The sequence below is a fragment of the Callospermophilus lateralis genome, chromosome 6 (assembly GCF_048772815.1).
Source record: "Callospermophilus lateralis isolate mCalLat2 chromosome 6, mCalLat2.hap1, whole genome shotgun sequence".
In the NCBI taxonomy this organism is placed as follows: domain Eukaryota; kingdom Metazoa; phylum Chordata; class Mammalia; order Rodentia; family Sciuridae; genus Callospermophilus; species Callospermophilus lateralis.
Window position 1 is genome coordinate 64,466,107 of NC_135310.1, and position 14,120 is coordinate 64,480,226.

The following is a 14,120-nucleotide window of genomic DNA, read 5'->3' on the forward strand; positions in this document are numbered from 1 at the left end:
GACTATTTCTCACAAACTACGGGTAGTGTGAACACATGATATGGAAACAGTGTACTTGGCCTCAATGAGTCAATTTAATCTGATTTATGCTTTTGCAAGAGAAATACTACTAAACAATTCTTTTTCAGGATCCATTAATAATTGGTAGATATTTTTCTATATAATTTTTTCTGAAAGATTAATATGCCCTATATGTACCACAGTCCAAACCTGGCTTATTTAAGAGTCCTTACAGCAAAAAGACTTTGTCAAGAAAGAATTTTGATAATCTCCCTCCCCTACAAGTCTCAGTTATTCTTTCAGGTTTAAAGTGGGATTAAAGGGAGAGAAGTAGTTTTAAGTTCTCTAATGCTGAATTGTTATGAATCATTAGTTCTCAAACTCATTTTTTGTCTTAATGTGTGCAAGTGAAAGGCTATTGAAATGGAAGGGATTTTTGAGAGACTTGGGTTTTTTCCTATTTTTTCCCTAAATTTACTCAAGCCTCTTATAACAAATAAAATTAAGAATTAGAAGATGTATAGCCTTTCATGTGACTTTTTCAAAAGGATATTTACCAAAACTTAAAGTGAACATGTATTGACTCAGCATTTCCACTACTAATAGCTTATCTAGTGAAAACATTTCCACAAGTAGGCAAAGATACATGTACACAAGCAAGGGACTGATTCAAATAAAATAATACACCCATGCACTAGAGTCCTAAGCAACTAGTCAAAAGAATGAGGCTAATGTAGAATTCTGTCCAATCCATACTGTCAAGTGGAAAAAAAAAATCAAGTTGTAGAACAGATGTAGACTGTAATCTGGATGTATTCTCTTTCCACAAAAGGTTGTCATAGAAAAATATGGTACAAATATATATTGTAAACACAAAGAAAGCTTTTGAAACTATACAGAACATAGTACAGAAGAAAGGAAATATATTACCTCTTAAGAGAGGAAACGGGAGTATAGGAAGGAAAGGATGCAGAACTTTATACTTGGTTAAAATAGCATGTATTATTTTTGCAATAAAGAATGTGCTGGGCGTGGTGGTACATACCTATAATCCCAGCAATTGGGACACGGAGGCAGGAAGATTGCAAGTCCAAGGCCAGCCTAGGCAATTTAGAAAGACCCTGTCTCAAAATAAAAAATTAAAAGGGCAGGGGATATAGTTCAGTAGGGTGCCCCTGGGTTCCATCTCCCTTGAGGAGACAGAGAGAGAGAGATGGCCTCTAACTTAGAAAGTATTTCACACATTTACAGACAGAACAAGAATGGTAAAACTAAGATGTTTAGCATTATTCAAAAAATACACATGACATGTAATCCCAGATACTCAGAAGACTGAGGCAGGATTTCAAGGTTGAGGCCAGCCTGGGGAACTCAGTGGGACCCTGTCTCAAAATAAAAGTGCTGGGGACACAGCTCAGTGACAGAGCACCCCTGTGTTCTATCCTCAGTACTGCAAAAATACAAAATAATAATAATAATAATACACTGCTGATATTAAGTGACTAGTATTTTTATTTGACCTTTTGACATGTCATTGTAATAGTACTAAAGATATACCTTTAGTGCTATTTACAAATGTAACATTTACAAATGATTTCTTTGAGGAATCCACAAAATAGTGAAATTTACTTCAATTAAATGAAAAGATAAATAATTTAAAGAACATCAGTAATAAAAACTAATGCAGATAATTTTTAAATCTTGCCAAGTTGCATGGAGGTTGCAGTCTCTGAAGGTCATGCTAATGGTACATCTGAAAATCAAGAGAGCTTCCAAATTTTATTTCAAGAAAAATTTAAGAATTATATGATGGTTTACATGCTTCCTAAATTTCTTTTTTTAGGAAGAGAACCTAAATTTTCATATTCTAATTCTATTCCTTTTTTACAATAAATTTGGCTCCAATTGTACAGAAAAAAAATTGCAATGAAATTTAGGATGCAGATTATTTAGATTTGCTCAAGTTTGCATGTCTTTTTTCCTATGTTCTAGGTCGAACCTAATTTCAAAAAATGAAAATATTGATTTATGAAGTAGACAGTTTTGCTTCAAAATTACACCACAACACAACCTCTTTCTTATTTGGAAAACAGCAGCCTCTTTTGCCAAGTTTTCACATGGAAATAAGAAAAAATAGAGTTTTAGAGTAAAATCATACTTTTGTGGCCTAACTCTGTGGTATTTAAAATTTCTAACCTCAAGGGCTGGGGTTGTGGCTCAGTGGTAGAGCGCTTAGTATGTGCTCTACCACTGATCCCCGGCACCACATAAAAATAAATAAATAAATAAAGGTATTGTGTAAAAAAAAAAAAAAAAAAAAATCTAACCCCAAATAATCCATGAGTCCCCACCTGTCCTTGTGAAAGGCGATATCTATAGCCTATCAACCAATGTTAACTTTTGCAATACCTATTAAACATTATCAAACCAACCTACTTTATTAAACATGCAAGATGAGGACCACTTTAATAGATAATCCAGCTTTGAAGAAAAGTATAGGTGTAGGTCAAGAAACATACGGTCTAGCCAGAAAGCAAGAACACAGGTTCCAATACAGTCATTTAAAAAAAAAATCGTAAAATGATATATGATGATATATGCCAGCTTTACAGTTCAAAGAAGGGTGATGGAGGGAAGTCAGGGACTGTCCCAAAAGGCGACCAGCAAATACGGGACTCGGCTGGGAAAGTCCTGCGTTACTCCCTCCTAGTCCATCTTGGGTCCAAGCAGCTCTGCGGAGGTACTGAAAGCAGGCGCGACCTGAGCCGGCCCCGCCCCTCCACCTGGTTCGTCCTTTCGACACCCCCCCCCCCACCCGGCGAGGCAACCCGGACGCCAGGCTCCGCCTCTGCCGGCTCGCAGTGGCCGCGCAGGCGCAATCACTCCTGGTTGTACTGCTGCGGCCCGGCCGGGCGGGGTGAGTTGAAGAGACGCCTTGGGGTCGCCACATCTTCTCTGTCTTTGCTTAGACAACTCTGGCCGGCTGTGGGTGGCGGGTGGGCTGGAAGACAGGTTCCCCATGTCCACTCTCTTTCCGGATTCCCGGGGTCCCCGGGCGGTCACCGTGGGCCGTGTGAGCGCAGTCTGGCCCGCTGCGTGTCTGGGCGGCGGCAGGAGGAGCCTGGGGTTGGGGCGCGAGAGGTGCCCGCTTCCATGCTTCCTGGTGACCCCAGCATGTGGCGGCCCTACACCCTTTTGTCCTCCCTGCAGCGGTCTCTCACAGTAGTTTCTCTTGACTCACTTGGGGTGCGTTTATTAGTGACTGGAGGAAGCGAGTCGAACCACGGCTTTCTGGCAACATCGTGCATCAGGGGCTCCGGAGTCTCGCTGCCTGGATCCACATCTCTATCCTCTAGTTACCGGCTCTGGGACTTCAGCAAGTCAATTAACTCTCTTTCTCAAGTGTGGAATGGAGAAAATAATAGATCGTATCTCAGAGTAGTTGTGAGGATTAAGTAGGATAAATATGAAATGTTTAATATTGAGCGTACTACACAACAAATTGTCTTCTTCGTTCATCTTTTTGAGCCTGGGTCTCTCAAGGGAAATTGTGTCTCATTCTTTTTACCCTCACTCTGGAAATAACAACTCAAAAATATGTGATTTTTTTTTTTTAAACAATATAGGCTTTCGTTTGCATAGACTGTTTAAAAACAAAACTTTCCAAATTGTAACAGGGGTTCTCTTGATGTTTTTCTTTTCCCCTAAACCTTCTGCCTGATCTTCTTTCCCCTAAACCTTCTTCCAGATCTCCTTTGCTCTAACCTTCTCCCTGATATTTTCCCTAAACTTCTTTCCCCTGATATCTCCTCCCTAATCTCATTTTCCTTGAGTCACCTCTTTAAAAAACCCCTGTTCCCCATGAAGGGTAGAATCACAGCCTTTGGGATCCACTGGAGTCCTCAGTGTTTCTTCTTTGCTGGCAAAGCAATAAACCTTTTTCCTTTTTCTCAAGATCTTGTCTTCGTTGTTGGATTAGTGTGGGGGGCGAGGACTGAACTTTGGGTTACAAAACAAAGTAATATCCTGTGTTAAAGAAAAGTTAGGTTATGCTGAAGTTGAAAGCAGTAAAGTTTGATGTTTGGAAAACTACATTAGAAAAATGGCTAGAACCTATTTGTGCTGAAGAGTTAACAAAACAGACCCGAGACTGCTATTCTTCCAAGGTCCTGCTTGCAATGTTGGCCCTTGTTTGGCATCTGGGAACTTTGATTTAGGAGTGTTCAAACCTGAGTGCAATTAATTTATCCTGAACACTGTGTTTCATGCCCAAATTATCAGTTTCTATGAAAATCTTGTGCTCCAAGTCTCTAATGGCCTTTCTGGGTGGAAGCATTGGATACATGTTGCTGCATATTCCTTGTTGGGGAAAGAATGCTCTGTTTCATTTCTCCAGGGAGGGGGAGAACATAAGGAAGTCTATTGGTGATTCCTCCAGATCCCACCTGTGTCTTTTTCCATTATGATTAGATTGTATATTCATATAGCATGCTATGGTGAAAGTCAGCCCTGGATAGAATATGCTGAGTCCTGTGTATTCTTCTGTCAAGTCTCCAAATATGGGAGGAGGAGATCTTGGAGATTGCCAATTTTGATGATAGAAAGTATTAAACTCTTATAATTGGATTTTAATTGTGTCTTTTTTCATTTTTATTTATTGCAAAACAGTATTGAATCCAGGGATGCTCTACCACTAAGCTACATCCCCAGCCCTTTAAATCAAAATTGGAAAAGAAACTACATAGAATTGCTATATTGTGGGTTACTGTACAACATGATTCTATATGTTTACACATATTACATATGTCAGAAAAATAATGCAGATATTCTTTCTGTTGCTAACTTAAGTTTGAATCAGTGTTGTTTTTTGTTGTTGTTTTTAAGTTACATGTTTTTACAAATTCTAGGTCAAATACCTGATTCTGTGTGTTATTTTGCCAGATTATCTATACGTTAATGCTCTTTTTTTTTTATCAAGAATTTATCTGTAATTTTGGGAAAAAATAACAACCATTTTCACGGGCCATTTCCCCCTAGATTCTGTTACTAATATCTGTCTCTTCAGGACATCAAATTAAAATTGATGGAGGTAGGCTGAGGTTGTGGCTCAGCGGTACAGCGCTCGCCTAGCACAAGCGAGGCACTGGGTTGGATCTTCAGCACCACATAAAAGTAAAAACAGATAACATTAAAGGTATTGAAAAATTGGTGAAGGTAAGTTTGTAAATTTCGGGGCAGAAAGATGAGAATTGCCATCTGATTGTGTCTCTTTGACCTCAATAAAGTTGAAGACTAGGAAGTTTTTGCTAAGTGAGTGAAGAGGTGAAGGAGTTGAAGGAAGGCTTAAGGATAGTGAAAAAGGTTTCAAATGTTTGTGTGGAGAAGATGTAAATTAATTAAAAGGTGTAGTGGATAATGTTAGACCCAGTATGCTTGCTTCTGAAACTTTCTCCAGACATGGATAAAATGATTAATTGGATTCATCTAGGATTGGATTCTGCCAGAGAGGTGATGTTGTAGTGATTAAAGCTGCACACAAATATGCTGGTTCACCTCTTTCTTGGTACCTGGTAGGGTTTGCACGCCCCCACCCATTCTTTTCCAGTTAAAGTTCAGTGTAGCCAGGTAACTTGTTTTGGTCAGTGAAATATGAGCAGATGTGATGTATAGTTTCAGGTGGAGCCTTAAGAACCAGCTCTTCATTTGCAACTTCTACCTTTTCTGTGTCTGTAGGGATTTTGGTAGGAAGCATTTTCTGTGATGCTGCCTCGTTAGTGTGGACACTAAAGGAGAATAGGAGTGACTAATCAAGCAAGTTGGAAGAACTGGGAAATTGTGATCAGAGAAGGGAAAATTAGGAAATTCGGAAGGTGGAACTTAAAGCAGATGAGGAATGTTAGAGAAAGAAGGTACTTAGAGATGAGGTGGTCAAGGAACTCAAAGACTATTTTTCTGTGACCCTGAATAAAGCCCTTAATTTGTTGCAACTTGATTCAATAATGATGATTCTTTTTCTAAAGAAATGGCCTTTAGCTGGGGAAGTTGAGCATATGGTCAACAGGCCTATGAGGTCTGGGGTTCTGTTTCTAGCACTACCAAAATAAATAAATAAATATAAAAACAATGTCCACTAAATTATAAACTTGAAATCAATCAATCTCTCTCTCTCTCTCTCTCTCTCTCTCTCTCTCTCTCTCTCTCTATCAAAGATTGGACTCAGTGGCACTCCACCACTGAGCCACATCCCCAGTACTATTTTGTATTTTATTTAGGGACTGGGTCTCACAGAGTTGTTTAGGGCCTTGCTAAACTGCTGAGGCTGGCTTTGAACTTGCAATCCTCTTGTCTCAATCTTTTGAGCTGCTGGGATTTCAGGCATGTGCTGCTATGCCTGGCTGAAGGCTCTCTTTCTGAAACATTAAATGATAATATTCGGAGCTAGGTGCAGTGGCATAGCCCTGTAATCCCAGTAATTTGGGATACTGAAGCACGAGGATTGCCAAGTTTGAGGCCAGACTCAGCAACTTAGTGAAACCCTAAATAATTTAGTAAGATCCTGTCTCTAAATTTAAAAAATATGGGGTGGTGGGGAATGGGGATATGACTCAATGGTTAAGCCCCTCTTGGGTTCAAGCCCCAGTAAAAAAAAAAAAAAAATGTTTCCACACGGAAGTGATACATGCTACTTAATACAGCCCAATCTGTGTAATTTAGGGAGACCCAGTCTCAAAATATATAAGCTAGTGATATAGCTCAGTGGTAGAGCACCCCTGGGTTCAATACCCAGTTTTGCAATAAATAAACAAATATGAATGAGAATAAATATTCAGGAGTAGGTATTGAACCCAAAGATCTACTACTTTGATTATTAAAAAGTAACCACGAAAATTGTAATGTAGCTTAGTCACCTAGTAGGACAGTATTAGGTAGGTTTTAGGCTGACTACTCTAAAAGAGACTCCAAAATATAAAATTAAAAAAATAGCTTTCATCTAAAATCTTTAGAATTAACTGAGTTTTTAAGAAATATGAGTGATAGGGATAAAGAATACCATGAAGAAAGAGACAAATTCAGTGTGGGACATTATATTATATAACTTTGCCACTGAAAAAGTGTTGCGTGGGCCCCCAGTAATGACTTCAGTTTGGAACTTGTTAGGCAAAAATCTTAGGTCTTGTGCTAGACTCATTAAATCAGAATCCACATTTTAATAAGATCCTCAAGGTGACTTATATGCACTGCCACTATCTTTTTAAAAAGCCTGGTTCCTCGGCAAGTAAAAGGTTGGAAGAACTATTCTAGATTAAAAGATAACAGGAAAAAAGTATAAGAATACTAAAGAAACATAAGTAATATAAAGTACAAGCCTTGATTGAAACCTTATTTAAAAAGCCAATTATAGAAAACACTTTTGGGTCAACTAAGGAAATTAGACTAGGATAGAAGATGATATTAGAGAAGTGTTAATTTTCTTAGATATGATAATGATCTAGTTATATAGGAGTTTTTTTTTTTTAATTCTTCAGTGATACATGCTTAAGTATTTAGGGTGAATTTTCATTATCTGTGCAACTTATTTTCAAATATTTCAGCAAAAAAAGAAATATGCTGCCAGGTGCAGTGGCTCATGCCTATAATCGCAGTGGCTTGGGAGGTAGAGGTAGGAGGATAGATAGTAAGTTCAAAGCCAGCCTCAGCAACTTAGCAAGGCTCTAAGCAACTCAGTGAGACCCTGTCTCTAAATGAAATACAAAAAAGGGCTGGGGATATGGCTCCGTGTTTAAGTGCCTCTGGGTTCAATCCCTGGTACCAAAAAAAAGAAAAGGAAAAACACTCATATATGTCTATATATAATTGATTTTTCAGTGAAAGAAATATAGCAAAATGTTAATAGATGTGACATCTAGATAGTATATGAATATTCATTATACTACTTTTTTTCTTAATTTTTTTAGTTGTAGTTGGGCACAATACCTTTATTTTATATTTATTTATTTATTTTAATGTGCTGAGGATTGAACCCAGAGCCTCCCACATGCTAGGCAAGCGCTATACTCCTGAGCTACAACCTCAGCCCTCTGCTCTTTTAACTTTATAGATGTTTAAAATTTTTCATAATAAGTTTGAGAAAAAATGTGGTTGCTTAAAAAGATAGAACTTTATTTGTTTTTCTTAGTAATCAAGCTGTAGATAGTATAGCACAGGTAGGGGACTTTGCTTGGCTTATATCTTCTAACCCTAGACCAGTGTGATATTCCAGGGGAGACACACAAATGTTTAGTCTCCTACTATCTCCTTGCCATAAGGATGAGAGAAAGGACAAGAGGAGGACACATTGTCCAGAAGCAGCACTTATTTAACTTGCTGATTAAAATTTTTTTTTTCTCCATTCACCTAGATATCTCATATCTGGGGATATGTCTTAGTTAGGTCTGCTATAAATTACTGTAGGCTGGGTGACTTAATTTTTGTTTTATTTATTTTGGTACTGGGGATTCAACCCAGGGGTGCTTTACCACTGAGCTATATTCCCAGTCCTTTTTAAATTTTCTTATTATGAGATGGGGTCTTGCTGAATTTTTGAAGGGTTTTCTAAATTGCTGAGACTGACATCAAACTTGCAATCCTCCTGACTCAGCTTCCCAAGGAACTGGGATAATAGATGTGCCTATTGTACATGGTGTCTGGGTACCTTAAACCACAAACATTTCTCAGTACTGAAGGCTGGGAAGTTCAAGATCAAGGTGCTGGCAGATCTGTTGTTTAGCAGGGCAATTTAGACCCCTGTTAAACAGACCTATTTGTCTTGGCCATGCTCTTTGTGTTTTGACAGATACTAGCCTAGCTTTTTCTGGCTGCTTTTTATAAGATCAGGAATCTCATTTGTGAGGGCTATACCCTTATGACCTCATTAACCTCCCAAAGCTTTCATCTTCAAGTATTCTCACATTAGGGATTAAATTTCAACAAATGAATATGGCTTGGAGAGAGGAGGACACACAAATGTTTAGTCTATAACAAGGTAGTTGGTTAAAGTCAAATGGAATGTAACATTCGAACGTTGTCTGTGTTTTTGTGGGTGTGGGCATGGTATTGGGGATCAAACCCAGGGCTTCATGCATGTTAGGTGAGTACCCTACCATGGAGCTATATCCCTAGCCCATTTTTAAAAATTTGAGACAAGGTCTCACTAAGTTGCTGAGGCTGGCCTTGAACTTTAGATCCTCTTGCCTCAACCTCCCTAGTAGCTGGGATTACAGGTATGTGACACTGTGCTCGACATGTATATTAATTTGAATAAAGGTTTATTTTTTATATAGTGTTCCCATCTTTTTCCTCTGTTGTTGATTAACTAAACCAATTAAAATTGAAGCCATTGCAGTTTTCATATGTGTGAAATAAAATATATAAAATTTCAGTTTTGAAGATTATATTCATTTTTTTTCCTTAAATCTTTTCAGTAATAACAGATGCGGGTAAAAGATCCATCCAAAGTTTTATCTGAGAAAGGCAAAAGAAATAAAAGGCCTTCGATACCTCATGATGAAGATTCTTCAGATGACATTGCTGGTAAATTATGATATCTAACATCCCAAATGGTATTGGAGAAAAGAAGTAACAATGCATATTTTTAATTGATGATCCATTACTGTTTATTTTCACTGTTTCTGTATAAAGTTGAGGACTGTCTAATTTCAAGGTCTGATTGTTTTTTCTTGTTGTTGTTTTTTTGTGGTGCTGGGCATTGAACCCAGAGCCTTGTGCATGTGAGGCAAGCACTCTATCAACTGATCTATATCCCCAACCCCCTGATTGGGTTTTTATTGGGATTTTGTTTAGCTTATAAAGTAAATAAGAATTAGTGCTTTTTTTTTTTTTTCCTTTGGTTCCTTTTTTATAATCTGTTAAAATCAAGTCTCCAAGCCAATAGAGAATGGGCAGATAGTGACCCTTTGGATCTGTTGACTTTACAACTTGCTTTTCTCTGAAGCCTCATACCTTGTGTTTTGGTGTCTGAGGGTTTTCTTCATTTCCTCGCAGGTCATCTCTCCATTTATAAATAAGTTTTATTATGTCCATTTTAAATGTTAGTGCTTCAAGATGGCTAGCTTGCGGGGCTGGTGTTAGAGCTCAGTAGTAGAGCGCTTGCCTCACGTGAGACCCTGGGCTTGATCCTCAGTGCTGCGTGGGGGGGGGCGGGCCCGAGAGCTGTTTGCGCCTGCGTGGTGGGCGTTCTCGGGGAGCAGCTGCTGCCGCCGCCGACGCCTCTGCCAGCACCACCAACACCACCGCTGCCTCTGCCAGCACCACCACCACCACCACCACCGATGCGTTGGGGTGTAGAGTTCGGAATTTCTGCGGCTGGTTAACAATGAAACAGAGTTCGAACATGCCGGCTTTCCTCAGCAAGCTGTGGACGCTTGTGGAGGAAACCCACACCAACGAGTTCACATCACCTGGAGCCAGGTATGGTGGGGCACCGCGGCCTCCGAACCGCCTCCTCCCGCTCCCTGCCGCGGGGTTGTCCCTCGCGGTCTGCGGCTGAACGCTCCCTGCCGGCCCGCCGCGAGCGGCGGCTGTGCGGCACGGCGCGCGGCCTTTACGCGCAGCCTCTAGAGGACCCCTGGTATTGTTCGCGAGGGGAGCTGGGGCCGGGCCGCACCGCTCGCCGGGGCCGCGGTGGGGGAGGGGCGGCCCGTAACGGTTCCGCCCGGTCGCGTTCTGAACCGCCCCGCGCAGCCTAGGCAGACGACGTACCTAGGGCGCGGGAGCCACGTTATTGCCCACTCATCCTCCATCCTGCTCGGGTAGGGATCGGAACCCGGAGATCCAGGCCAGGCTCTTCCGCGCGGGGTTAGCTGGGGAAATCTGTACCTTAGGGACCTGACCACACGCACGCACCCCTCCCTTTGCATCTGGGATCTTTTATGAGGAGAGCTGTCGCGGGAGTAGGTAGATGTTCAAACGCGGACTATTGCTTATCAATGGCTTTTTCAAACATTAAATAGAAAATGGCAAAGTATTCTTTGGAATCGGGCCATTTGTGTAATCGGGTATTTTATAATTATGATAATGAACGTGCTAATAGACCGTGTTCAGTAACTTGATGAGGAGCTAAGGATGAATTACTAAATTTCCCCAAACAGTTGCCCACAGAATGGTATATGGGTGCCTAGATTATTTGATTATGACTCTGCTTCCAAACAAGGATAACTCCACTCAAGCCTCTTATCCTGTCTGGTCTAAGTTTCTCTGTGCATAAGATGGATGGATGGGTTGCCACCATGACCGGAGACCCTTTCTAGTTCGAAACACAAAGATTCTAGACTGAATGATTATAAACATCGACACTACATTTACTTTAGTAGACACTTGGATTATTGGAATCAATTTATGAGGCATTTTGGCTTTTTCTTAACTATAGATGATCACTTAGTTGGGAATATTTTCATGTATGGAGTTTTTGAGAACAAGTCAAAAACTACCAGCATAATGCCTGACACCTGTTACATGCTAAATAAATTTTGTCTCCTTTTCCCTTTTCTTTCTGTTTCTTTCCTTTTTATTAATAGTTTTCAATTTTATTTTTAATAGTGTACCATATCAAGCATATGAGATTTTGACTATTCTTAGTGTCATTTATTCATTTTTAAACTTTCTAGTGTTTAATTTTCTTGTGTTGTCAACTGGATTTTTTTTTAAACCCTTCTAGGTGAAGCTGTGCGTATTAAGCATTTGATGAATTCTGTACATTTGTGCAAGGAAAGGTGAAAATAAGAAAGCCAGCCACTAGGATGTACTTAAAATAAACAGATGTCTCATGCTTTTAATCAGTCAGAAGGATTAAAAGTTGACAAGGATGGATCAGCACAGACTGTTACTCATCTATGTATTCATGTTAGAAATTGGATTAGGTCCTCTTTCTGCCTGAGCTGACTTTATCATACCTCTTTGACTTGGAAAAGCCTTGTTTGTACTACTTAGAAATGGTACCTAAATATATTGGTAATTGGTTTTAATAAAAGGTTATTATTATGTTAGTGGCAAGTCCAATAAATTCTCATAAGCCCAGTATATTAATAACAGTCTTATTTTCTCTGCAGTATGAAATGCAGAGTTTCATACTCATCCACAAATACTTAGTTTCATGAATTTTAAGGCAAAGAAATAAGACAGTAATTTTTTATTCCATTATTAAATTATTAAGTCTTAGCTTTTTTTTTTTTTTTTTCTTTCTGCACAGGGAATTGAACCCACCGGCATTTAATTGCTAAGCCATATCCCCAGCCCTTTTTTATTTTTTATTTTGAGACTGGGTCTCAAAAGTTGCTGAAGCTGGCTTTGAATTTGCAGCCCTCCTCCCTCAGCCTTCTGAGTCACTGGGATTACAGGCGTGCGACACTGTGCCCAGCTTAGTGTATATTTTAACTACTCATTTTTCTAATATACCAGTAGGAAAATGAAAATGAACTCAGGTCTGTGTCTGTGCCAGAGTTACAATAGGTGTTTAGTGTTTGATGAATGAGTGAAATCCCTGTGCTAGTGGTAGAAATGATAAAGAACATTTGAAAAGAATTTTAGAGATCATCTAGTTTAACTCCATCTCACCCACCATAATTGAGGATTCTAGGCTTAGACAGGTTGGATTACTTAGCTATAGTTACACAGCTAGTCAAGACTAGAGATCAGCCTCTTAACATAGATTTCTGATCCCCAAGGTCAATCTTCTAACATAGATTTCTGAGCTCCATCAACTGTACTAAAGTTAATATAGAGATTAGCACCATATTTAATTTTTATTTTATTTTTTTTGGTACCGAGTATTGAACCCAGAAGCACTCAATTACTGAACCACATCCCCAGTCCTATTTTGTATTTTATTTAGAGACAAGGTCTCACTGAGTTGCCTAGTGGCTCACTGTTGCTGAGGCTGGCTTTGAACTCAAGATCCTCCTGCCTCAGCCTCCTGAGCCGCTGGGATTACAGGTGTGCTCCACCATGCCTGGTTCCATGTATAATTTTATACGAAAATGATGTCCATGGGGCTGGGGATGTGGCTCAAGCGGTAGCGCTCTCACCTGGCATGTGTGCGTCCCGGGTTTGATCCTTAGCACCACATACAAACAAAGATGTTGTGTCCGCTGATAACTAAAAAATAAATATTAAAATTCTCTCTCTCCCCTCTCTCTCTCTTTAAAAAAAAAAAAAAAAAGATATCCTTCACAAGTTAGTGGATAAATCTGGATAAATGTTATCTAGTACTAACCTAGTAGCTTAGTGCACCTGCCTATCTTCAATCTTGCTGTCACACATATTTTCTAAAAGCAGTGCTGACACTGAATGGTAAAACTTTTAAACAGTGATGTTGGATGAAAAACCAAAATAAGTCACCCACATCTTTTAAAAGCTGCTACTTATAGTTGTTTCTCTTTTATTTATTTATTTTCCCATACTTGTGCTGCACTTCTGTTGAGGTAATTTAGCATTTATAGTATCTGATTGAAAATCGTATTAAGGCCTTTTAGAAGAAGCAGATGTTTTGGGAACCAAGCAATCTTTTAGGCATTTTTCCCCCAGTGGCGGAAAATAATCTCTAACTTGAGTGTAAGGCAAGGACAGAAAACTCACCAGCTGCAGTTTGGAAAGTTTGGCTTAACAGTTCTAAAGACTTAGTGTAAGGCAAGGACAGAAAACTCACCAGCTGCAGTTTGGAAAGTTTGGCTTAACAGTTCTAAAGACTTATGTAACTTTAGTTTTTCTTGAAATTTGACAAAATTAAGTGAAATAATCCTCTCTTCATTAAACAGAAATAATATTGTGAATGATCAAAATTATACTAAATTTGTTACTGACTCAAAATTTTTAATAGGTCTTTAGATCCAAGGTCTTTAAGAAAAACACACTATACATATTTCAGTTTTTCCTTTATTCTCTCCCCAAACAAAAAGTTGTCTTTTTTTTTTTTTTAAAAACATTTCCCATAACTTCAAAACTTCATATAATAGTTCTTTGTTCTGGTAAACAATTTATTTCCACAGTCAAGGAAAGAGATAGTATTTTCAGAAACCTAAAGCATGTTTTTAAATGTAATATATCCTAAAGAGAAGGGCACATGTTTA

At 39.1% G+C, this 14,120-nt stretch overlaps 1 pseudogene; it reads left to right on the plus strand.

Annotated features, from left to right (window-relative positions):
* Nucleotides 1-2,901: 2,901 nt before the first annotated feature.
* Nucleotides 2,902-14,120, plus strand: part of LOC143641812 (heat shock factor protein 2-like) — a 94,802-nt pseudogene continuing 83,583 nt past the window's right edge.